The sequence below is a fragment of the Stegostoma tigrinum genome, chromosome 32 (assembly GCF_030684315.1).
Source record: "Stegostoma tigrinum isolate sSteTig4 chromosome 32, sSteTig4.hap1, whole genome shotgun sequence".
In the NCBI taxonomy this organism is placed as follows: Eukaryota; Metazoa; Chordata; class Chondrichthyes; order Orectolobiformes; family Stegostomatidae; genus Stegostoma; species Stegostoma tigrinum.
This window is the reverse complement of record NC_081385.1, coordinates 2,422,735-2,447,492: the sequence shown is the minus strand read 5'-3', so window position 1 is coordinate 2,447,492 and position 24,758 is coordinate 2,422,735. Positions and strand designations below refer to the sequence as shown.

General features: G+C 46.9%; 1 protein-coding gene across 4 annotated transcripts in view; it reads left to right on the top strand.

The window, feature by feature from the left end:
• The window catches only part of bcl9l (bcl9 like), a 132,326-nt gene that overhangs the window by 39,704 nt on the left and 67,864 nt on the right, over positions 1-24,758 (top strand). The window contains exon 1 of one of the 4 annotated variants that reach the window (XM_059638965.1): positions 20,138-20,251. The exons of the other annotated variants lie outside the window; for them this stretch is intronic. The gene's annotated coding sequence lies outside the window, so the exon portion shown is untranslated. Of the gene's footprint in view, positions 1-20,137; positions 20,252-24,758 lie in introns of those variants that run through there. 4 annotated transcript variants of the gene reach the window in all.

Below are 24,758 nucleotides of genomic sequence, written 5' to 3'. Positions count from 1 at the left end.
TTCATTTATTCCAGAGCTGTCCTGACCCTTTATCCATCTGTCTTTGTAAGAGGTTAATGTGGGACATTGGGCTTCACAAATCAAGTCAAAGAGGAAGTTATGCTAAACCCATGTTGCGTTTAGCCTCAGTTCGAGTCCACACTTTCAGAGGATAAATAGGATTTCACTGGAATGGTTCCAGAGATGTGAAAGGACAGTGACATGGATAGCCAGGAAGAACAGGGGTGGTTTTCCTTAGAGTAGAGAAGGTTAAGAGGGCTTGATAGAGATGATTAAAGTCATGATTGGGGTTATAGTAGGAACAGAGGAACTGTTTCCGTGGTTTGTGGATCAAGGTATTGATAGTTTGAGTAAATGGACACAAAGTTGGCAAATGGAGTATAATGTGGGAAAATGCAAAGTTGTTCATTTTGGGCAGAAGAACTGAAAGGCAGTATTTATTGAAGTGGAGAAAAACTGCAGAAAGCCGCTTCACAAAGGGACTTGGGGGAACTTGTGCACAAAGCTCAGAAAGCTAGCACACAGTGACAGTGGAAGTCAGGAAAGCTCATGGAATGCCCGTAGTGTTCAGGGAGGTGTAGATTAGGTGGGTTACAGGGGGATGGGCCTGGGTGGGATGCTCTGAGGTTCAGTGATAACTTGTTGAGCCGAAGGGCCTGTTTTCATACTGTAGGGATTTTGTGATCTCATTGAAACATATTGGATTCTTAATGAGCTTGACAGTGCAAATGCAGAGATGATGTTTCCCCTCAGGGGAGAGCCTAGGACCAGAGGGCGTAGTCTCAGAATAAAGGAACATCAGTTTAAGATGGAGAGCCGGAGGAATTTGTTCGCTGATGGTTGAGAGTCTTTGGAACCCCTTGGCAAGCTGTGAGGGCAGAGTCTTTGTGTGTATCTAAGGCTGCAGTAGGTCCTTGATCAGTCAGGGAATGGAGACTTATGGGGAAAAGGCAGGCAAGTGGACAGGAGGAATAGCAGATCAGCCATGATCCCTTTGAATGATGGAGCAGGCTCAAAGGGGCTGAATGGCCTACTCCTGTTCATATTTCCTATGAACTGCTGGAGAACACAGGGATTGGCAAAAGGAACGAGAGACAGTGTGACGATAGGCTTGTGCTTCTTTCAATGTAGGGACTAGTTTGGATGTAGAAACAGCTGTCTGAAAGAATGGCCAGCACAGATTCAAAAGCCACTTTCAAAAGTGAATTGGGAAAATAATTAAGAAAAATACGGGGAATAGAATGGAATGAAGTGAAGTGGTCTTTTATAAGAGATAATAGGAACTGTAGATGCTGGAGAATCCAAGATACCAAGGTGTAGAGCTGGATGAACACAGCAGGCCAAGCAGCATCAGAGGAACAGGAAAGCATCATCCCGCTGTGTTTATCCAGCTCTACAGCTTGGTCTTTTATAAGACCAGGCGCAGACTTTATAAATCGGACCAGTTGCTGCTGTGCTGTAATGTATGAGTTGGACGTTGTGTGATGTTACTGAAGGCACGCTGTATGCTTATGTTCATGGGAACTTTTGATGATAATCCAGAACTCAAACCATACTCTGTGATAAATTGAACTTGGTAATTCTCATCACCCTGTTCAAAGGTGTGTTATTAACATCTCTAGAGTATTTGGGACTTAGACTCTGTCCTTCTGTCTCTGAGATAGGAAACTGCCATTCTGCCAAACAGGTCCTCTCACTTAAATGACCCATAATAACCAGCAACAAATCCTCACATCCTGCACTAGGCTGAGAGGAAAGACTGACCTTAAACAATACCTTTCACCATTTCAGGGTGGCCAGGAGCAGTTTCCAGATGGGGAATTCTAATCAGTGATGTCACATGGGAAACAAGCCTGTCTCTTGGCATAGAAAGATGCCACATACAGCAGGGTCAAAAGACCATAAGATATCGAAGCTGAATTAGGCCATTTGGCCCATTGAGTCTGCGCCACTATTTGATAATGGTTGATAAGCTACACAGCCCCATTCTCCTGCCTTCTCCCGCTAACCCTTGATCCCCTTACTATCATGAACCTATTTATCTTTCATCTGGAATTGGAAAAGCTCATTGATTTCACTTATTATTTCCACCCTGCCCTCACTTATACCACGTCAATCTCTGACTCTTCCCCTCCCTTTCTTGACATCTCCATTCCCATTTCTGGGGACAGACTGGCCACTAATACCCACTATAAAACCACCAACTCCCAAAGCTGCTTGTACTATACATCCTCACACCCTGCTTCCTGTAAAGACTCCATCCCGTTCTCTCAGTTTCTCTGTCTCTGTCTTATATGATCAGATGGGGCCAACTTCAACAAGGGAGGCTCTGAAATGTCTACCTTCTTCCTCAGCCAAGGACTCCCCAGCAACGTGGTCGACGGGGCCCTCAACCAGGTCCGATTCATCTCCCACACTTTTGTCCTCACCTCTTCTCTTCCCTCCCGCAACAGTGATAGGGTCCCCCTTGTCCTCACCCACCATCCCACCAGCATCCACATCTAGAAGATCATCAGCTACCATTTCTGCCACCCCCAGCGAGATGCCACTGCCAAACACACATATTCCCCTCCCCTCCATTGTCTGCCTTCCGCAGGGACCGTTCGGTCCAGGGCACCCTGGTTCACTACCTTCACCCCCAACACCCCACCCCCCACCCCCCACAGCACCTTCCCGTGCAACTGGCGAAGGTGTAACACCTGCCCATTTACCTCCGCCCTCTCCAGTTTCCTAGAGGCAACGCTTCACCTGCACTTCCCAGAATCTTGTCTACTGCATTCGCTGCTCACAACGTGGTCTCCTCTACATTGGGGAAATGAAGCGTAGACTGAGTGGCCACTTTGCAGAACATCAGCGTTCTCTCGCAAAAAAGATCCTGAGCTTCCAGTTGCCTGTCACTTGAACGCACCACCCTGTTCCCTGGCCAACATCTCTGTCTCTGGCTTGCTGCAGTGTTCGAGTGAAGCTCTACACAAGCTGGAAGAACAACACCTCATTTCCTCCTTGGGGACCCTACTGGACTCAACATCAAGTTCAATAACTTTTGGGCCTAAACTATCCTGTGTCCTAGCCCCCTACCCCACACACCAGGCCTTGTTATCACATAGCCTGCCTATTATACACTAAAAACCAAAAACCTGCGGATGCTATAAATCAGGAACAGAAGTTGCTGGAAAAGGTCAGCAGGTCTGGCAGCATCTGTGAAGAAAAGAATCAAAACTCTAAGGAATGATCACTGAAACTTTAACTCTGATTTTTTTCTTCACAGATGCTGCCAGACCTGCCGAGTTTTTCCAGCAACTTCTGTTTTTGTTCCTGTCATTACGCACTACCTTTTGTTAGTCACTAACCATCCCCATTAACAGCTATTCAACCTCCTAGCCAGATTATTGTCAACTCCTTTGACTATCCAACTGCTCTTCTCTCTCTTTGGACTCTATCCTCTATCCTTTATTCTATCGTTTTCGCCCAACACAATCCCCCTCCCTATTTTCTGCATATAAACTGAAGTTTTCCCAGCTACCATCAGTTCTGAGGAAGGGTCACTGGACCTGAAACATTAACTCTGATTTTTCTTCACAGATGCTGCCAGACCTGCTGAGTTTTTCCAGCAACTTCTGTTCTTGTTCCTGATTTACAGTATCTGCAGTTCTTTCGGTTTTTAAGAACCTATGTACCTCTGTCTTAAATGCACTCAATGACTTAGCTTCCATAGCCTTCTGCAGCAATGATATCCACAGATTCACCCCCCCCGCTCTGGCTGGAGAAATTCCTCAACTCAGTTCTGACTGATCCTCCCTTCACTCTGTGGCTGTGCCCTCAGGTGCTAGTCTCTCCTGCTACCGAAATATCTTCTCCACATTCAGTCCATCCAGGCCTCTCAGTATTCTGTAAGTTTCAATAATCATCCTTCTAAACTCTGTCAAGTCCTTGACTGCTCCTGATATGACGTGCCCTACATCCTGGGATCATTCTTGGAAACCTCCTGTGGACCCTGCCCCAAGGCCAGCACATCCTTCCTTAGATATGGGGCCCAAAACTCCACACAGTGTTCCAAATGCAGCTAATGAGCTGTTAATCTTTGTGATATTGGTTGAAGGATTTTTCAAAAGTGGTTCTTGGGGATTGTTTATCTAGAGGCCAGTGTTTATTACTTGAGATGGAGTGGTATGCTGTGACATTTCAGAGGGGTGTTTTGAGAATCCCATTGCTGTGGCCTGGAGTCTCGTCTCAGCAACAGTGGCTGATCTGATGATTTAGGAGTTTTTAACAATAAATATTCGATATTTTCATGTTTGCTGTTAATGAGAACAGCATTTTATTTCTGAATTTGGATTCCCAGCTGCTGTAGTGGGATTTGAACTCGTCTTTGAAGCATTGGCCTGGCTTTCAAGACTCCGGTGCAGTCATGTTAGTCCTGTGTCTCTGTGTGCTTCCAGGACATCAGGGATCACACTGCTCCACTTCTCTGCACTGCCATGGGATCTTTTACATCCACTTGAGACGTGAGGATGGGCCTCAAGTTAAAAGTACAGTGATCTCAGGCAGCTGCAGTGGTGGATAAGTTTGGAGACTGAGGAAGGTTAACGGTGAGGGAGGATCATCTATCGAAAATATTTGTCATGTATGGAGTCCAGGAGAGTGAAAGAAAGAATTCAAAAGAATGCTGCAGTGAAGTGTTTTAGACGCCCACTGTGTGCAGGTTGGTTTGCAGTACCATTGCTCTGCACAAAGGAGACATCCACCAAGTGCCACATACAGTTAAAGTGGCTGCATAGACTTTCTCCAAATCAGAGTGCACCGCTTATCTGGATGACGCTTGCCTCAGATTAGGATTGCAGAAGTTCTGTCAGAGATTCCTCTCTATTCAGAGAAATGAACCTAGTTTATTTCGGTTCTTCCTGGTGGCTGTACCCACACAGTTCCTCTGTCATTGCAAATCTCTCTGCTTTCCAATGTTGCTGTATTGTTTTTGTCAGACTAAGATCCAAACCATGCACAGTCTGTCAGCAGTGACTTAGCCAAGGTTCTGTACAAGTTTAACTCATCCCTGCTTGTCTATTTTATTTCTCTGGGCTTCAGTATTGGAACATTCTTTGTATTTTTTTTTCTGGCTTTTACTTGAGTGCTTTGTGAATTGGGTTGCCTTCCGTCACTTTCACCGCCCACCCTTGGCCATGGCAGTTCACAGTAAGAGATTCTGGCACTGTGTTCCCCTGGTATAACTCAGTACCAGCTGTTGTACGTCACCCGTGCGCAATGTGTGGTTAGTGTGTGTACTCTGAGAGATAGCAGGTTGTGGTGACGTGTGTGCGGAGTAGTCTTTGCAGAAGGGGCTAGCAGGCAGCTGATAGCCCCGCGTTATTCCTGGATTAGGGTGGGATGTGGAAAGCAGTCAGGTGGTGATTCCAGCAGTAAAACTGATAATCATTCATTGCCACAGAATAAATATTTCAGACAGTGCAAGGACACTGTTAATAGTACAAACATGTGAACCAGGAGGAGTTGGCCATTCAGCCTGCTTCCCCCATTCAATAAGAACTCATCTGATTTGCTTAACCTTTGCTTAACAAGAATATATCTACCTCTGCCTTAACAAAAAGCACAGGGTTTCTGCTTTCACCCCCTTTTGAGGAAAAGCATTCCAAAGACTCTTAACCCTCTTAGAGAAAAGAAGTTCATCTAATCTCTGCCTTAAGAGGGTGACCTGTATGTTTTTAAACAGTGACGTCTAATTCTAGATTCTCCTGTAAGAGGGAATTTTGCTTCCACATCCAAGGATTTTATATGTTCCAATCAAGTTGCCTCTTAATTTAAACTCCAGCGAATATGATTCCAGCCTGGTCAACTTTTTCCTCATAAGGCATTTGTACAGCTAAGCAGAACCTAACTACTTCTGTATCCAAATGTCTTTCTCATAAATGACGATGTTCTATTAGCTTTCCTAAGCTGTACCTGCGAAATAATCTTCAGTGATTCGTGCACTAAGGTACCCTGATCTTCCTGCATTTCAGAGCCCTGCAGCCGCTGTCCATTTACTGTTCCATTTCATTCCAACGGGCAAAATGGACAATTTCACTTTATTCCACATCGCACTTCATATGCCCATTTGTTCACCACTTACTTGACCTAATCTTTTCCTTGTTTGGTATGTGGCCTGTATCCCAGGAAGTGGGAGCAGTGGATGTGGTACGGGGTAAATGTTCTGTTTGAGATGGTGCTGCATTTTAAGGAGATGCCCTCACTGTAAGATAGACCAGTGTTCATTGTTCTCCCTCAGTAACGTGAGCTGGCTTTTGAAATCAAATGACGTTTTAAGGGTTATAATTTTATGCTTTCGTTGCACAGAGGCTCCCTCTTCTCTCAGGGACCTGCAGCGATCACATTACACTCTGCATTTCCTCCAGAACATCATGTGATGGCACTGGGCAGCTATTTATAGCAACTGCTGAGAAATCTGCAGAATTAACCAGGAGCAACAGCACAGCCACCATTATAACCTGAGCCCCTAGCAGGATCTCCCCACCCCCACCCCCAGCTCTGTCACACTGACCTGCTCCCAGCAGGACTGCCCCCGCCACCCCGCCCCCCCCACCAAGCTCTGTCAGGCCAACCTTCCCCCAGCAGGACCCCTCTCACCCGCAGCTCTGTCAGACTGACCTGCTCCCAGCAGGACACTCCCCCCGCCGCAACTATGTCAGACCCACCTGCCCCCAGCAGGACACCCCCACCCCCAGCTCTGTCAGACCAACCTGCCCCCAGCTCTGTCAGACCCACCTGCCCCCAGCAGGACACCCTGCCCCCAGCTCTGTCAGACCCACCTGCCCCCAGCAGGACGCCCCACCCCCAGCTCTGTCAGGCCCACCCTCCCCCAGAAGGACACCCCTAAGGGCTGCCCTCACCTTCATACCATAAATAAATAGGAATGTCAAGGGAAAAGGAGGAGGAGGTGATGGAGGCTGCGACAGTCCTGTGCTATGGGGAGGAATGGGGAGGTTCTCCATTGGGAGCCTGGCAGCACTGAGACACCCCCTGATCTCAGTGTCTCTGTGTCTGTCTGGGTGGGGGGTGGGGTGAGTCTGGGTGATTGTCCGTGTCTGTGGGGGTGGGGGGAGGGGCAAGCATGTGTCTGCGGGATTGTCCCGGTCTGTGGGGGTGGTGGGAGGGAGCGGGTGTCCCTGTCCGTGGGGGTTGGGGGGAGGGGGCAGGTGTGTGTCAGTGGGATTGTCCCTGTTTGTGGGGATTGCGGGGGAGAGAGCAGGTGTCCCTGTCCTTGGGGGTGGGGGCGGGTGTCTGTCGGCGGGATTGTCCCTGTCTGTGGGGATGGGGGGGAGGGAGCGGGTGTCCCTGTCCCTGGGGGTTGGGGGGAGGGGGCAGGTGTCCCTGTCCGTGGGGGGTGGGGGCAGGTGTGTGTCAGCGGGATTGTCCCTGTCCGTGGGGGTGGGGTGGAGGGAGCGGGTGTCCCTGTCCATGGGGGTTGGGGGGTGAGGGCGGGTGTCTCTGTCTGTGGGGGTTGGGGGAAGGGGGCGGGCTGTGTCGGCGGGATTGTCCCTGTCTGTGGGGGTTGGGGGCAGGGAGCGTGTGCCCCTGTCTGTGGGGATGGGGGGGAGGGGGTGGGGTGTGTCTGTGGGGGTGGTGAGGGTCGGTGTTTTGGGGCAGCTGTAATTGACAGGGTGGCTGTACAGCCCCAGAGGGAATGTGTCTGACCCCTCAGTCAGGGCTGCTGCGAACGAGAGTCTCAGCAATTATCTGTTAAGCTGCAGAATGTGACTGGTGTTGCTGAGCAAGTGTTCAGCTAGCGAGCCGAGACAGTTTGTCACCTATGTGCATTAACTTGTGATTCATTAACCTGTCTGCAGTCTCACCTTTAGTCAGTGACAGGCTTTCACTGTTGGTATCTTCGGCTCGAGACTTGGTGTTTTTCTCATTGTGCCAGGCAGGGAGCTTCCTGTGTGTTTGTAAACAATCATTCATCATCCCAGTGGAAGCAATTAACCTCCTCACTTCTCATCTCCTCTGGGGAAGGAAGGCTTTATTCAAAATGTCTCATCTGTCTGTTCCAGAAGATGCTGCATTCAGCTCTTGCCTGGCTCCCCACTCCATGAGCTGGCATGGGATTTGGGGTGACAGTGGTGTAGCATGTCACTGGACAGAAAAGAAAATAGTCAACATGACCCCATCCTCCTCTTCAATAACCTTTGATCCATCCCAAAACAGCATGCAGTAAATGTGGGAATGTTGAGCATTGATGGAATCTGCCCTGGTGGTGATTGCCTCTGTATGGCTACGTACTGGCTGGTGATCCACTCAGTAAAACCCCCGCTGTAACTGACAACACAGGAATGTGCCCCCCCCCCCCCCAACCAACCTTCCCGACCTTTGACCTGGTGATGTCGCGACCCGTGTAGGTAAGGGTGCTAATAGCCCAGCCTCACTACTCCCAGGATTGTTGCTAAAGTTCACGATGTCATCGAATGACCCAAGGTCCCCAGCTTTCCTGCCTGATGAACTCAGGCTCACAGAGGAATCACAGAATTGTTTCACTGCAGTAGGAGGTCGTTCAGCCCATCGGAACTGCACCAGCCCTTCAAATAAATATCATTACCTAGTGCTTTCTCCCTATGCTCTTGTACATTATTTCATCTAAATAACCATCCAAACCTGTCTTGAATGCCTCTATTGAACCTGCCTAAACTGTGTTTCAAGACCCTGCCTATTTTGTGAAGAAGTTTTCTCTCCTTGCTTTATTCACTTTAAATCTATGCCCCTCTTGTTCTTGTTCCTTTTACAAGCCGAAACAGCTTCTCCCTATCCAGCCCACTCATAACTTTGAAAACCTCTCTTAAATCTCCTTTCCAAGGAGAACAGTCCAAACTTCTTCAATCTGTCCTCATCACCTGAAGTTTCTCATTCCTGGAACCATTCCTATAAATTGCTTCTGCACTATGTCCAATGCATTTACACCCTTCCTATAATGAGGTGCCCACATCTGCGCACATTAAGATTAACAAAATACAGCAAATTCTGGTTTAACCGGCATCTTATGTACTGATATTTTCAATAAACTGGCAAAAATAATAAAGCTCAGATACTAGAGGTTTACTATATTATCACAATCTCCACAGTGTCCCAATAGCCAGTTTGGGGTGCAAGTAAGAACACTCTGCAGGTCAGTTCATTATTTGAGGCAAAGTTGCATTATTATTTAAGTGATTTAAGCTGTAAATAAGTATAACAGTGATGTGTATTATGTTTCTATTACTCCTATAATGGGGTGGCCTGGTGGCTCAGGGGTTAGCACTGCAGCCTCACAGCACCAGGGACCCGGGTTCAATTCCAGTCTCAGGTGACTGTCTGTGTGGAGTTTGCACGTTCTCCCCGTGTCTGCGTGGGTTTACTCCGGGTGCTCCGGTTTCCTCCCACAGTCCAAAGTTGTGCAGGTTAGGGTGGATTGGCCATGCTGAAGTTGTATGTAGTACTCAGGGATTGTCGGCTAGATTAGCCATGGGAAATGTGGGGTTAAGGGATATGGTGGGGGGGTGGGGGTGTGGCTGTGTAGGAAGCTGTTCAAGGAGTCGATGCGGATTCAGTATTTTGAATGGCCTCCTTCTGTACTGTAGGGCATCTGTAATGATCTATGATTACATAGTGTGTGTTTTTACAATGATATTGTTGAACTCTTGATTAATCGGAATAATTTGATCAATTGGTCCACTTCTGCTCCCTCAGTTGTCAGATAATAGAGTTTGCTGTACCAGGTTTCTGTGTTTAATAAGGAATAATGATTTTTTACAAGTAAATCATTCCCACCACAGGCAGGTTAAGTTATAAAACATGAACTTATAACATCTATCTTAAACTATACACACAGAATAGAATAGAATTTTTTGTTGCATATACTTTTACATGAAAAATAGTGAAAAGTTTTATAAGTTGCTCACCATGGTGCCTACATCAATGACAGAAATTGTACATAATAATAAAAATGTAAACTGAAGGAGGCAAACAAAAAAACCTTGCATGTTATAGATGGAGGGAAATATGTTGGGAGAACACAGTTCGATAGAACCAGTCCCCGGGAGGATTCAGTGAGATGTTTCTTTGCTTTTCCATGTCCTTCTGACCTCCAATTTCATCCTCCTCCTTCCTAAGTGCCCTCAGTCCTCCCTGAAGACACAGGCTGATTGGCACACACATGGTTCAGTCACTCTGCAGCTGCATTTTTCACACCCCCGCTCTTGGGCAGTTGAACAGCCTATCAGAGTTCTTCTGCTGAGCATTCATGGCCTACACAACTGGTCCTGATTGTAACAGAGATAATGGGAACTGCAGATGCTGGAGATTCCAAGATAATAAAATGTGAGGCTGGATGAACACAGCAGGCCAAGCAGCATCTCAGGAGCACAAAAGCTGACGTTTCGGGCCTAGACCCTTCATCAGAGAGGGGGATGGGGGGAGGGAACTGGAATAAATAGGGAGAGAGGGGGAGGCGGACCGAAGATGGAGAGTAAAGAAGATAGGTGGAGAGAGTGTAGGTGGGGAGGTAGGGAGGGGATAGGTCAGTCCAGGGAAGACGGACAGGTCAAGGAGGTGGGATGAGGTTAGTAGGTAGCGGGGGGGTGCGGCTTGGGGTGGGAGGAAGGGATGGGTGAGAGGAAGAACCGGTTAGGGAGGCAGAGACAGGTTGGACTGGTTTTGGGATGCAGTGGGTGGGGGGGAAGAGCTGGGCTGGTTGTGTGATGACATGTCCATCATGGGCCTCCTGCACTGCCACAATGATGCCACCCGAAGGTTGCAGGAACAGCAACTCATATTCCGCCTGGGAACCCTGCAGCCATATGGTATCAATGTGGACTTCACCAGTTTCAAAATCTCCCCTTCCCCTACTGCATCCCTCAACCAGCCCAGTTCGTCCCCTCCCCCCACTGCATCCCAAAACCAGTCCAACCTGTCTCTGCCTCCCTAACCGGTTCTTCCTCTCACCCATCCCTTCCTCCCACCCCAAGCCGCACCCCCCGCTACCTACTAACCTCATCCCACCTCCTTGACCTGTCCGTCTTCCCTGGACTGACCTATCCCCTCCCTACCTGCCCACCTACACTCTCTCCACCTATCTTCTTTACTCTCCATCTTCGGTCCGCCTCCCCCTCTCTCCCTATTTATTCCAGTTCCCTCCCCCCATCCCCCTCTCTGATGAAGGGTCTAGGCCCAAAACGTCAGCTTTTGTGCTCCTGAGATGCTGCTTGGCCTGCTGTGTTCATCCAGCCTCACATTTTATTATCTTGGTCCTGATTGTAAAGCTGTTTAATAATCTGTATCTAGGCAAAGCTGCCCTCGTGTGGACAAGGCCTACAACTTGCCCCAGCCCCACTGACTAGAAGCCAATGTGTGAAAAAGACAGTGGCAGAAATCCTCCAGTATCCTGTTTAAAAAGACAAAATTCTTCTCTCCCTCCCTCTCTCTCTCTCTCTCTCTCTTCCCCTCCTCCTTGCAAGAAGTAATTCAGAATTGGAAGATAGCCAGCTATTCCCTCTCACCATTTGCCTATAAGCTGCTGCCTCTAATCAGTGACTCAGAGGCTGAACACTGGTTTCAATGCTGCTTTGTGATCTGGACCATGCTGCCAGAAAGGGTGTTGGAAGCAGATGTATTTGTAACTTTAAAGAGGAACTAGGATAAATAGATAGAGAAGAATAGATGGGGGCCAGAACTTTAAGAGCTGGTGCAGAATGATGGGCTGAATGGCTGCCTGCTGTGCTGATGAATCTGTGATTAAAGGCAAGTGGAAGGGAGCTGGTGAGTGGCCCATTGGTAATGACAGAGGTGGAGCACCTACTGTTTGAATACACTGCGTATGTGTTAAAGCCGATTCTGTAATTTAACTCTGTTCAGGAACAGCAAATGTTTTCTCAAACATAGAAACATAGAAGATGGGAGCAGGAGGAGGCCATTCAGCCCTTTGAGCGTGTCCACTCTTCATCTCAATCCTGGCTGATTGTCCAAATCAATAGCCTGATCCTGCCTTCTCCCCATAACCTTTGATCCTGTTCACCCCAAGTGCTATGTCTAGCTGCCTCTTGTCAATGTTTTGGCATCAACTACTTCCTGTGGTAATGAATTCCACAGGCTCAACACTCTTTCTGTGAAGAAATGTCTCCTTATCTCTGTCGTAAATGGTCTACTTCGAAACCCCAGACTGTGACCCCTGATTCTGGACACACCCACCACCAGGAACACCCTCCCTGCAACTACCCTGCCCAGTCCCTGTTAGAATGTTATAAGTCTCTATGAGATCCCCTCCTCATTGGTCTGAACTCCAGTGAAAACAGTCTAACCTAGTTAATCTCTCCTCGTACATCAGTTCTGCCATCCCCAGAATCAGCCTGGTAAACCTTCGCTGCACTCTGTTGAAAACAACAGCATCCTTTCTCAGAAAAGGAGACCAGAATTGCACACAATATTCCAGGTGTGGCCTCACCAAGACCCCGTACAACTGCAACAAAACATCCCTGCTCCTGTATTCGAAATCTCTCACAATGAAAGCCGACAAAGCATTTACCTTCTTTACTGGCTGCTGGACCTGCATGCTTACTGTCAATGACTGGTGCACAAGGACACCCAGGTCCTGCTGCACACTGTCCTCTTCCAGCCTGTCCAGATCATGCTGAAGGATCGCTGCATCCTCGTTACAGTTCACCCTCCCATCCAAATTAGATTCATCTGCAAACTTGAGAATGTTACATTTTGTTCCCTATCCAAATCATTAGTATATATTGTGACTAGATGGGGTCCCAGCACCAATCCCTGTGGCACCCCACTAATATGAAAAATACCCATTAATTCCTACCCTTTATTTCCTCTCTGCCAACCAGTTTTCTATCCACCTCAACACACTTTCTCCCAGTCCCCTGTGTTTTAATCTTGTGCAGTAATCTCTTGTCTGGGACTTTGTCAAATGCTTTCTGAAAGTTCAAATATACCTCATCAACTGGCTCCCCCTTGTCAACTCCACTGGTTACATCTTTGTAGAATTCCACAGATTTGTCAAGTATGATTTCCACTTCAAAAATCCATTCTGACTGCATCTGATCCTGCCCTGCTTTCTAAATGCTCCGCTATAAAATTCTTAATAGTAGATTCGGAAATTTTCCCCATTACTGATATTAGGTTTACTGGCCTATAATTCCCTGTTTTCTCTCTACCTCCCTTTTTGCATATTGGAATGACATTAGCTACCCTCCAATCTGCAGGGACTGTTCCAGAGGCTATAGATTCCTGTAATATGAGCACTAGTGCATCCACTATTTCAAGAGCCATTTCTTTAAGTTCTCTGGGATGTATGTTATACAGTCCTGGGGATTTATCCACCATCAATCCCGACAATTTTCCCAGCACCACTTCTCCACTAATATTGATCTCCCTCCATTCTTCCCTCTCACTAAATCTTGCATCCTCCAACAATTCTGGTATCTGATTTGTGTGCTGTTTTGTGAGGACAGAACCAAAGTATGTGTTCAGTTGCTCAGCCACTTCTTTGTCCCCTGTTATACATTCCCCTGTTTCTGTCTGCTGTGTCTTTACCAATCTCTTTCACTTCACGTATCTATCGAGACTCTTAGCATTAGCTTTCATGTTCCCGTAAGCTTACTTTCGTGTTGTACTTTCCTCTTCTTAATCAATCCCTTTGTACTTTGCAGAATTCTGAACTGCTCCCAATCCTCAGGTTTATTATTTGTCTTGGCCAATCTGTAGCTTCTTCCTTGGATCGGATACTACTTCATTTCCGTTGTAAGCAATGGATTGACCCGCTTACCCATTTTGCTTTTGCGACAGACAGGGATAAACAGTTTGCAGTTCCCCCATGCGTTTCTTGAATGTTTGCCATTGCCTATCCACTGCCATCCCTTTAAGTAACTCCCCCCCCCCCCATCTATCAAGGCAAACTCACACTTCATATCCTCATTGTTTCCTTTATTAAGATGCAGCACTCCAGTCTCTGAAGAAACAACCTCACTCTCCATCTTCATAAAAAAAAATTATATCATGTTATGGTCGCACTTTCCCAAGGAGTCACGCTCAGCTAGATTGGCAATTATTCCCTTCTTATTACACAGTGCTCGGTCTGAGATGGCCTGCTCTCTAGTTGATTCCTCTACATATTGGTCAAGAAAGCCATCCAGTATACACTGAAGGAATTCCTCCTCTATGGCATTGTAGCCAATTTGATTTGCCGAATCCCTGTGCAGATTAAAATCACTCATGACCACTGATATTCCCCTATCACATGCATCTCTAACTTCCTGTCTACTGCTGTTCCCAACACCACCCACTCCTGTTTGGGGGTCTTTATATGACACCCACCAATGATTTTTTCCCCTTGGTATTTCTCAACTCTACCCATACAGACTCCACATTGTCAGAGCTAATAGCCTTTCTCACTGTTGTGTTAATTTCCTCCTTAAGCAGCAGGGCCGCTCCACCACCTTTTCATTTTTGCCTGCCTACCTTAAATACTGAATACCCTGGGACATTCAGTTCCCATCCCTGGTCACCCTGCAGCCATGTCTTCATAATCCGAACTATCTCGTACCTGTTTGTCTCTGTCTGCATGATTAGTTCATCTGCTTTATTGTAAATGCTTCGCGCATTAAGGCACAAAGCCTGTAATGTCTTTTAAACATTGTTTGCCTCACTCTTATTTTTCGCAATAATCCTGTCTGAAACTTGTCCTTGGTTTCTCAGCCTATCACTTCCTTGTTCCCTTTTCTACCTTTTTGATTTTGTCCTTGCTCCCTCCTTTACTGATTCTGTACACAGGTTCCTATCCCCCGACATATTAGTTTAAACCCTCCCCGAACGCTCTAGCAAATACTCCCTGCTAGGGCAGGAGTCCCAGTCCTGCCCAGGTGTAATCTGTCCCATTTGTACAGGTCCCACCTCCCCCCACACCAGTCCCAATGCCCCAGGAATGTGAAACACTCCCCTGGACACCATTATGTCAGCCATGACTCATCTGGTATATCCTGTCATTTCTCTCTGACTAGCATGTGGCACCGGTAGTAATCCTGAGATCACTCACTACCTTTGAGGTCCCATTTCTTAACTTTCTTCCTATCTCCCTGTATTCTGATGTTAGGACCTCATCCCTTGTTTAACCCTGTATTGTTTGTACTGGGTGCAGCACAACCAGTAGCTGCTCACCCACCCCCTCGCGAATGTCCTGTACCCGCTCTGAGACATCCATGGCCCTCGCACCAGGGAGGCAACATATCATCCTGGAGTCTCGTTTGCAGCGACAGAAACGCCTGTCTGTTCCCCTTACAGTGCAGTCCCCTGTAACCACTGCCCTCACATACGTTTTACTCCTGCCCTCTGCAGCAGAACCAACTGTCGTGCAGCAAGTTTAGGTGCTGCTGCTTTCTCCAGAGAGGTCATTCCCCTCAGCAATATCCAAAACAGTATCGTCTGTTTTGCAGGGGAATGGCCACAGGAGATTCCTGCTACTACCTGCCGATCCCTCTTGCTCTGTCTGATGGTCAGCCATTCCCTTCCTGCCTGCAGAGTCTGATGCTGCATTGTGACCAACTCTCCCTCGCGGATGCCCCACGCTGTCCCCAGCCGCCGTTCCAGCTCTGAAACCTGAGCTTCTAGGAGCTGGAGCTGGAGACTGTCACATGGAACAAAAAGAGCAAACCGAGACATTGAGCTCTCCTGGCGTGGCTTACATCTTTATATTAAACCTTGGAGAGTATATTAGATTAAATCAAATCCAGTTATCTGTGGCCCTTCTTTCCTGGTCCATGTGCTAACCTTACAGATTAGAAGCAAAAAAAATTATAAAGGACAAGGCCACATGACAGCTGCTTCATGGTTACATGGTTTAATGTAACAGCAAAGCCAAACTCACAAGGTACAACATGCTGAGGACAATCTCTCAAACTACAGTTTTGAAACCCAGCTCAATCAACAGGCCCCACAGAGTCATTGCACCAACACACACACAGTCAGCCCAGATACACTGTGTACTGTTAGAAGAAGCAGATAAAGCTGTATTAGGTCAAACACTGCATTGTATTTTCAGGATCTGGCTACAAATAGTGTCGATTGTTGGATACAGAGGAACATCGTAACAGGAGTAGACCATTCAGCCTTTCGAGCCTGTTCCACCATTTAACGACATCATGGCTGATATGTCACCTCACTCTGTACCCCTGACTTTGGTCCATTTCCCTTACTACCTTAGATCAGCAAAAGATTATCTCTCTCAGATTTAAAACTAACAATTGATACAGCGTCCACTGCCATTTTTGGAAAAGTGTTCTAAATATTTAGCACCTTTTATGTGTAGAAGTGCTTCCTAACATCTAAATGGTCTGGCCCTAATTTTCAGACAGTGCCTCTTCCAGTCCTAGAACCCCCAACTAGTTTAACGTTTTCCACCGTCATGAAGAAGCAGAAACTATTCAGCTCCTTGAACCTGTTCCACAAATCACTTTGGTTCTGCATCATCAGAACTTCAACTCCATTGATCAAATTCAATTCCAAATCTCCCTCATCAAGTTTGGTTTAAAAAAGCCTGCTGATTTCAGTTTTGTATGTTTAATTGAGCCCAGGCTTTTGTGGGCAAAGGTTCCAGTGTCCTACTGCCCAGTTCGTGAGATAATTCACTCTGATTTCTCTCTGTAAAGGTCTGTCTTGGGTTTAGGATCCTGCCTGGACCTGGCCCCTCTCACTGGAAGAAGTTACTCTTTCTTTATTTTGAACACTTTGATTCGATCACGCTGATCTTCTGTACTCAAGAAAACACGAACCTGTCCTGATAGAGTAACGTTTTATCCTCATATCATTCTGATATAATTAACCTGCAGCTTCTCCAAGTCCAACTATCTCCTTTGTGTTGTATAGAGCATAAAAACTGAAAGAGCCACGGATGCTGTAAATGAGGAACAAAAACAAAGTTGCTGGAAAAGCTCAGCGGGTCTGGCAGCATCTGTGAAGGAGAAAAGAGTTAATATTTTGGGTCCGGTGACCCTTCCTCGGAACTGATGGTGGCTGGGAAAATGTCAGTTTGTATGGAGAAAATAGGGAGGTGCGTGAGGTTGGGACCCCATCTACCCCACCCACCATCCTATTGTCTGCATATAAACTGACATTTTCCCAGCCACCATCAGTTCTGAGGAATGGTCACCAGACCCAAAATGTTAACTCTGAATAGAGCTGCATTCCTGATGGGGTGTAACAAAGGCTCAGCTCTCTCTGCGTTGTATTCTACAGTGTCTTCGGATAAAGATGTACAAACCATTAGAGCCTTCATTTGCTTTTAGTCATTTGTGCACTTGGGTTCCCCAAATCTATTGTTGCTCCAAAGTTTCTGTCTCTCACTATTTAGAAAATGCTCCAATTTATATTTCTTGAATCCAAATTGTTTGGCCTCACACTTAGCCAAAGTGAGCTCAAGTTGCCACAGTTTTGTCCACTGAGTTGATTTATCAAAGTCCCTGTATCACTCCTACTTACACCTACACACATGGATATGCAAATCGCTGTTCCTTCATCTAAGTTGACGCAGGTTCAATTCAACCCTCGGGCGGCTGTCTGTGTGGAGTTTGCACACTCTCCCCGTGACTCCGTGGGTTTCCTCTGGGTGCTCCAGTTTCCTCCCAATGTCCAAAGGTGTGCAGGCTAGGTGGATTGGTCATGGGAAGTTTCCCATAGTGTTCAGGGATGTGTAGATTAGGTGGGTTATGGGGATGGGCCTGGATGGGAAGCTCTGAGGTTAGGTGTGGACTTGATATGCCGAAGGGCCTGTTTCCACACTGTAGGGATTCTATGATGATGTACTGAAGAACTGAAACGCCTGTACAGATTCCTGGGGGACGCCACAGTTACATCCCGTCAATGTATGTATCCCTTCATCCAAATTCTCTGCTTCCTACCTCCAGGAATCTTGCAGCCCCTGCTGCAAGGCTGCCTCTGATCTGTTTTAATCAGCAAAAGAGTGAATTCTTATAGATTCACACAACCACCATCTTGAGAAGACTTTCCTAGCCACCATCTTCATGATCCCATCCAAACATTCACCTGGAATAGGTTAGTGAGATGTACATGTATAGAGGAAGCTTCAATCTGTATCTAAACCCATGCGGTCCCTGTCCTGGGAGTGTTTGATGGGGGACTGTGTAGAGGGAGCTTTACTCTGTATCTAACCCTGTGATATCCTGTTCCTGGGAGTGTTTGATGGGGAATGGTGTAGAGGGAGCTTTACTCAGTATCTAACCCTGTGCTGCCCCTGTCCTGGGAGTGTTTGGTGAAATATTGACGTTTATCTGATGGGTTGGATTTGAAGTGTAGTTCTGGTTGTTTGAAGCTGTGGTTAGGATGAGGGGAAATCAGTCACCAGGCCAGCTCCTTCCTTCCAGGACCCAGCTTCTGTTGGAAACATGCCAGAGAAGGGCAGAAATGAAAGCAATCTGTTACGGAGAGAGAAACAGAGTTAACATCTCAATTGACAATATTTCATTTGAACCAGGAATTTTTTGTTTGTTTGAGATGTGAATATCACTGGTGAGGCCAACATTTATTACCCACCCATAAGTACCCAGAGGACATGTTAAGAATCGACCACATTGCTATGGGTCTGGAGTGACATGTAGGCCAGACCAGGTAAAGATGGCAGTGTCCTTCCCTAAAGGGCATTAGTGAACCAGATGGGTATTTGACAGTAGTTAGTGATTGGCAAGAACTGTAGGTACTGGAGATAGAGTGAATACAGCCTGGGGCTGGAGGAACACAGCAGGTCAGGCAGCGTCAGAGGAGCAGGAAAGTCATTGTTTCAGGTCAGGCCTGATGAACGGTTCCGATCCTTCCTGACCCAAAACGCCAACCCTCCTGCTGCTCCGCTGAAGCTGCCTGACCTTCTGTGCTCGTCCAGCTTCACACTGTGTTGACTTATGACAGTGGTTAAATGGTTCCCCCTTTAGACTAACTTCTTATTCCAGTATTTTTCAACCTTTTTTCAGTTTAAATTTCACCGTCTGTCGTGGGGGTGGGCAGAATGGGATTTGAACCCCTGTTCTCAAAACATTAGCCTCAGGTTCTGGATTATTAGTCCAGTGACATTACTGCTTTGTCTAGGGAAAAGAATACAAAGTGTTAACAGGCTTTAAGCAAATACGGAGAAAAAGAAGAGAGGAGAGGGTTTGTGTAGAGTGGAAGGCATGAGATGGTGACAAGTAGGTAGGAATCGGGGATAAAGAAGCAAACAAAACACAAGTTGCTGGAAAAACTCAGCAGGTCTGGCAGCACTTGTGAAGAGAAATCGGAGTTAACGTTTTGGATCTGTTGACCATCCTCAGAACTGACTCCAGTTAATAGCGGCTTCACCAATGGCTGAGAAAATGGGCCAAAGATAATCCAGTGTGAAACTATTGCAGTCAGTACTGAGACTGAGAGGCTGTAGGACAGTACGGGCAGTGGTAACGCTGACTGTCCCACCAGGTAGATCAGGGAAATGAAAACACAACCTACAGTACAGGCAGAGAGACTGCAACAACATGCTGCTGTTTCATGGGGTGTGGAAATGCTGCATCTGTGCCCTTCTCTCTCTCTCTCTCTCTCTCTCTCTCTCTCTCTCTCTCTCTCTCTCTCTCTCGCTCTCTCTCGCTGTCTTTCTCTCTCTTTCTCTCCCCCTTCTTCTCTGTCTTCTCACTCTCTGTCGCTGTCTGTTGTGCTCTCTCCCCCTCTCTCTGTCTATCGCACTCTCTCTCTCAGTTACTCTCTTTCTGTTGCTCTCCCTCTTTCTGCTGAAACTCTGTCATTACATTCCCTTGATCTCGAACAGTTTAAGCTCAGGCCAGGGTTTTTATTAGGGTGTAGGCAGAGTGGAGGAAAGGGAACAAGGAGTCGTGGGACCGAGGATTGGTTGTGGACAGTAAAGAGGGAGAGGGAGAAATGGGGTTTGGAAGAGATGGAGTAGGGAGCCTGTGAGTAGAGCATGTGAAGGCGGGAGAGAGTGCAGTGCGTATGTGTCGCCAGGTAACCCAAGCTTAAAGCTGTGTCCCGCCCTGTTGTGTCATGTTGTCCCAAGTGACTCACAACTGCTTTGTACAGAAACTGCTGCAAAACTCCTTTCGAAACCAGCAGGGACCTGAATGGGAGATAGGGGCATTTTCACTGGAATGCCGAGGTCACTGTCCAACCACTGGAATAGCACGTGGAAAAGAATCCCTTTGTTGGGAGTAACTGGCTTCTGGTACAGTTGACAACTTGTGTGTGTGCGTGTGCGAGTGTGTGTGTGTGCGCACGAGAGAGAGAGATAGGGAGTGTGGGGGCGGTGGTGGGGGGGCGCGGTGGAGAGAAACTTGCAGTGCAGGTTTGGGAGTCAGTGGAGAGCAGCAGGAATTCATGAGACTGTGTCTCTGGGTGTGTTGTGCTTTCAGCTCAATGTTTTATAGATGTTTGTAGATAAGGTTCTGGCTGGCTCACTGTGTTGTTTCTCAGTCTTGCCCACTTAAGAAAGGATAGAATTAATTTGAATCTGAAATGGTGCCCAGAGGGAAGAGGAAGCGTTTTAATGGACACTTGCTGTTTCCAGAATAAGATCTGTTGTCACAAAGGCTGGCAGTTGGGAGCAATTACCTCTTTGACTTCAATATAATTTAATGTGTAGTTTAATGTATGGTGTAATTTAATGTGTAGTATAATGTATGGTGTAATTTAATGTATAGTATAATGTATGGTGTGATTTAATGTATAGTACAATGTATGGTGTGATTTAATGTATCGTTTTCAGACTGCTGAGGCACCTTCCCTGAAACTTGTTGCGACAACACACTGCATCATTCTGGGTTTGTGGTGGTGAGGCCTTTGCTTGCTGTTGCCCTGCCCCCAGGGTTTGGGGCAGATGGGTTTGGTGGCGGAGGGGTGCTGGGTGCGGTGTGCACAGGCAGTCAGGTGTCTGTTTTCCCCTCCTGGTGAAGGGATTGCAGGAGCTAACCCCTTGCACAGTGGGCATTTTCCATCGGAATGCCAAGTCACTCCAGCCTGCAGTTGGACGACCTCCTGATGGTGGCCAATTTGAACACCGTCATTATCCCCCGGCCACCGAGGGATTGAAGGTTTACAAACTGTCAAAACCTCTCTACTGTACAGTCCTGGCTCTGAAAGACCCACACGTGCAGGATCATTTTATATATCGCTGCGGTAAACTTGGTTCGTGTCTGAAGTGTACTTGCCTGTCGGTGTAGGTGTGACACAGAAAGAGTCCATTTGACCCACTGTATCAGTGCCATCTCTGTTTTACCATGCGGAGTGGGTCTGTGGCTGTCTAACTGAACCATACTGGTGGGAAAGCACTGGCTCCTGTTTGAATTCACAAGTTTAGCCCACATTGTAAGAGCCAGTGTTTCCAGGAGGTGTACACCCTGAGTGTTGGCACTTGGTAAGGGGAACAGTCTTGATCAGAGCAAAATTGACGACCTGACCTTCGAGGCCACATGTTGACCTGTGCGACAGACCGGGTCAGACACGGTGTCCTCATTCCCCAGGGAACGAATGATGGCTTGAGGCCGGTGTTTGGAACTCAAGAGGGCCCTGACTCCTAGGATTTCAAACTGAGCTGAGGGATGGAATGTTGTTTCTGACAGCAGACAGACCATTCAGGTCAGATAGCATTGCCAGCTCCAGCCTAAGGAGTGACGAGAATGTGGGACTGACTCCCACAGGGAACGATTGAGGTGAATACTATCAATGAGCAAAATTGACGACCTGACCTTTGAGGCCACATGTTGACCTGTGCGACAGACTGGGTCAGACATGGTGTCCTCATTCCCCAGGGAACGAATGATGGCTTGAGGCCGGTGTTTGGAACTCAAGAGGGCTCTGACTCCTAGGATTTCAAACTGAGCTAAGGGATGGAATGTTGTTTCTGACAGCAGACAGACCATTCAGGTCAGATAGCATTGCCAGCTCCAGCCTAAGGAGTGATGAGAATGTGGAACTGACTCCCACAGGGAGCAATTGAGGTGAATACTATCAATGAGGGAAAAAGGAATAGAGAGATTCGCTGATGGAATATGACAAGGGGAATCTCATGCTGTAGAAATATCAGTACGGACCAGTCCTATGAAAGGCCTGTTTCTGTATTGGGTGTTAAGTGAAATGTGAACAGCTCTTCTCAAAGACGACTGATTTCCGAATCCCACCAGACTTTGGGTAAAATCGCCTTTTGCTTTGTTGGGCCATGGCCTGGCAGGTAAGGTTAGTTGGAGGTAGAGAATGAGCTGTTCAGAGTCTGTGCACAGACCGTGCTCGATTCAGCCCAACATTGAGTTTGGGGATGGAGCAGGTCTCAGGAGCTGTATCTGATCTCCCTCAGCAACACAGTGCAGTGTGTCAGAGGAGAGTTTTCTGATGAAGGGTCTAGGCCCGAAATGTCAGCTTTTGTGTTCCTAAGATGCTGCTTGGCCTGCTGTGTTCATCCAGCTCCAGACTTTGTTATCACGGTGCGGTGTGTCATGGGCTGGTGAAGCTGTGGTTCCTATGGCTCTCACTGATACAAAAAGGCAGCAAGAAGGATTCAGACAGACTGAAAATGTGTGAACAACAGATTAATAACACTGAAACGGAAATGTGAAGCTATCTACATTAATGGAACAAATTGTCTTTGAGTTGTATGGATCTCCAGCGCAGAGAAAGGTCCTTTGGCCCGTCTAGTTGTGCTGGTCAAAAACAGCCACCTCACTAATCTAAGATAATAAAATGTGAGGCTGGATGAACACAACAGGCCAAGCAGCGTCAGAGGAGCACAAAAACTGACGTTTCGGGCCTAGACCCTTCATCAGAAAAGGTTTTGGGCCCCACACCTCAGGAAGGACATACTAGCCTTGCAGCGTGTCCAGCGGAGATTCACACAGATGATCCCTGGAAAGGTAGGTTTAACATATGTTGAATGGCTGAGGATCCTGGGATTGTACTCATTAGATTTAGAAGGTTGAGGGGAGATCTGATAGAAACTTACAAGATAATGTATGGCTTAGAAGGGGTGGACGCTGGGAAGTTGTTTCCTTTAGGCGGGGAGACTAGGACCCGTGGGCACGGCCTTCGAATTAGAGGGGGTCAATTTAGAACGGAAATGAGGAGACATTTCTTCAGCCAGAGAGTGGTGAGCCTGTGGAATTCATTGCCATGGATTGCAGGGGAGGCCAGGACGTTAAATGTCTTCAAGGCAGAGATTGATAATTTCTTGATCTCGCAAGGAATTAAGGGCTACGGGGAGAGTGCAGGGAAGTGGAGTTGAAATGCCCATCAGCCTTGATTAAATGGCGGAGTGGACTCGATGGGCCAAATGGCCTTACTTCTACTCCTGTGCCTTATGGTCTTATCTCAGATTCTTCAGCATTTGCAGTTCTCATTATCTCTGATACAAACCTGTCTATTCTAATCCTATTTTCCAGCACTTGGCCCACAGCCCGGTATGTCTTGGTGTTGTAGTACTTCTGAAATATTGTGAGGCTTTCTGCCACTACACCACCAACCCTGCCTCCCTCGTCTTCCCCTCCCCACCCCAGCCAGGGCGGGGAGTTCCAGATTCCCACCACCTCTGTGTGGACAAAATCCTTCTCACGTCTCAACTAAACTTGCTGCCCCTCCCCTTAAATCTAGGTCAGAATCTATTTGCAGAAGATCAGATGCGTTTGAGGGGAAGCTAGTAAAAAGGCCAAGGGAGAATGGGATAGACGATATATGATGACAGAGTTAAAGCACAAAAGATGAGAAGAGGCTCAAGTGGAGCATAAACACCAGTGTGGACTTGTCAGCCACATAGCCTGTTTCTGACACTATATCCCAAGTAATTTTTAATGAAATCAAGATTAATTGGGAGGAGTTGTTTCTCAAAGGCACTTAAATGTCCTTGTGCATAAGTCACACAGAGTTAACATGCAAGCAATCCAGAAAGGAAACAGAATAATAGCCTGTTACGAAGAAATTAGAGAATTAAGGATCACAGAGGTTTTAAGGGATTTCTATAGAGTGAGGCTGCGTCCCCATCAGGTGTGCCTGAATTTAATGGATTGTAATGAAGTTTCTTTGGAGTTGTTCACAGAGAAGTCTGGGTCTCTGTTTCCTAAAGTTTGCAAATAAGAGGCGGTCTCATTGAAGCATTTAAAATTCTTCAACAATTTGACAGTGTAGTTGTCAGTGATTCTCATATATCGCAGTTTTGGTGGGACAGTTACAGATAATTACTTATGCCCCTTTTTTCTAGCAAACTCTGTTGGACTCACATGGAACTTCGATCCTTGGTTCATTGGCATATCCAGGACACAGCTCTTAAAGCAACAATGCAACATGCCCATCTTGTACCCAGGATAAAATTACCTGCATGAAGAGTGAAAATACATTTGTATTAGAGTACTGGAGAAATATTTACACAGAAATGAATTGAAACATTGAAGAGTCAGTCTGTAGGCTATTTAGATGGTTTGGCAATCCTGGACCTTATAATGGTGCAGCATCACAAAGATGTAAGCTTTGTTGTCTGATGTGCTCATCTTTGTAGGTGTGTTGGAGTTTTATGTGTTATGAATGTGTCGGTTGTTATCATGATAGTTTCCATACCTTCATTATCCAAATGTATCTTTGTGTTTGTTTCTGTACACAGCTGGAGTATTGTATCGGCGTTTGTTTCTCTTCAGTGATGCTCCATTTGGTGATGTAACTGTAGAATCTAGGTTCACTGCACACTTTTGGCACTCATA